The 1,667-nt window shown below is 39.8% G+C and overlaps 1 pseudogene; it reads left to right on the top strand.

The window, feature by feature from the left end:
• Window positions 1–539: 539 nt before the first annotated feature.
• On the top strand, window positions 540–1,466 carry LOC118838078 (annotated as a pseudogene).
• The last annotated feature ends 201 nt before the right edge of the window (window positions 1,467–1,667 follow it).

Genomic DNA, 1,667 nt, shown 5'->3' on the forward strand with positions numbered 1-1,667 from the left:
CCTAGCATTTTCCAGTGACTTTTTTAAACTGATAACCTCTAGGCAGCCACCACTCTTCTGTAACACTGCTTTCCTGTCTGAAATGAAGACCAAGGTCATGGTCCCTACCATATCATCCAGCAGAGGAAACTAGTGGGCTCCTTGTAAAGCTTCACAAACATGGACAGTCAAAACTCAGTCAACAGTCAATGAGCTAGAAATGTAGATGATAAAGAACAGCTGGAATTTTCTTCTTTTCTCTTTCCCTGAACCTGTCCATCTGTGTCATTAGTGGTTACATTGTTTGACTCAGAAGCTTAGTCTTCAGTCTTACATCTCAGTGGAAATTAAAACATCTGCTTTGAGTTTGCCTGCCCTCTATTATTCCTGATATGGATAGTATGGAAGTGGAATATGTATTCAGAGGACAAAGAGACAGACTCAAAGGGATCAAGATAGCCATAACTTATAAATTTTCCACTGTGGGTGAGCTTTCTCTGGATGGGGAAGGTAACGAAGATCCTCTTTTAATACATTGCTTTTCTCTCTTTCCCACAGATCAAACCCAAAAAACGTTCATGGGAAATCATTCCACAGTGACAGAATTTATTCTTGCAGGGTTGACAAACCAGCCAGAGCTCCAGATTCCCCTTTTCTCCTCTTTCTGGGCATTTATTTGGTCACTGTGGTAGGAAACATGGGTATGGTAATATTGATTGCTCTCTGTTCTCACCTTCATACCCCCATGTATTATTTCCTTAGTTGTCTATCCTTTATTGATCTCTGTCACTCAACTGTCATCACTCCCAAAATGCTAGTAAACTTTATTGGAGAAAAAAACATCATCTCTTACCCTGAATGCATGACTCAGCTCTATTTCTTCCTCATTTTTGTAATTGCTGACTGTTACATGCTGGCTGTGATGGCCTATGACCGTTATGTTGCCATCTGTAACCCCTTGCTCTATAATGTCATTATGTCCCCACAGATCTGCTCAGGGCTAGTCAGTGTGGTATATGTAATGGCCTTTGTTGGTGCCACAGCTCACACAAGCTGTATGCTTAGAGTGATCTTTTGCAAGAAAAACATCATCAATCATTATTTCTGTGATCTTCTCTTTTGAAGCTATCCTGCTCCAGTACTTACATCAATGAAGTACTGATTCTATTCTTAGGTTCATTAGATATTTTTGTACCTGTAGCTCTTACATATTCATTATGGCCAGCATTCTCCGCATCCAGTCCACTGAGGGAAGGTTCAAAGCCTTCAGCACTTGCAGCTCTCATATCATGGCAGTTTCTCTCTTCTATGGTTCTACAGCATTTATGTACCTGCAGCCCTCTTCTGTCAGATCTATAGAAGGGAAGGTGTCCTCAGTGTTTTACACCATAGTGATACCCATGTTGAACCCTTTGATCTATAGCCTGAGGAACAAGGATGTCAAAGTTGCCCTGAGGAAAATTCTAAAGAGAAGTAAATTCTGGTGAAGAAGAATTGTTATTGTGGTACTATAGAATATTTTAGTGCTATTTTATGAGAAATAAAACATTGTTCCATCCTAGATGGTGGCATCAACTGACTGTATTCCTTCAATAAATCTTTTCCTGTTATCTCCCTCCCAAAATTACCTCCTCTTTCATCTACATTTTCAATGCCTTTAGGAGGAGGAATCATTTAAATATTATTTC

Source organism: Trichosurus vulpecula, chromosome 2, assembly GCF_011100635.1.
Source record: "Trichosurus vulpecula isolate mTriVul1 chromosome 2, mTriVul1.pri, whole genome shotgun sequence".
Lineage (NCBI taxonomy): Eukaryota > Metazoa > Chordata > Mammalia > Diprotodontia > Phalangeridae > Trichosurus > Trichosurus vulpecula.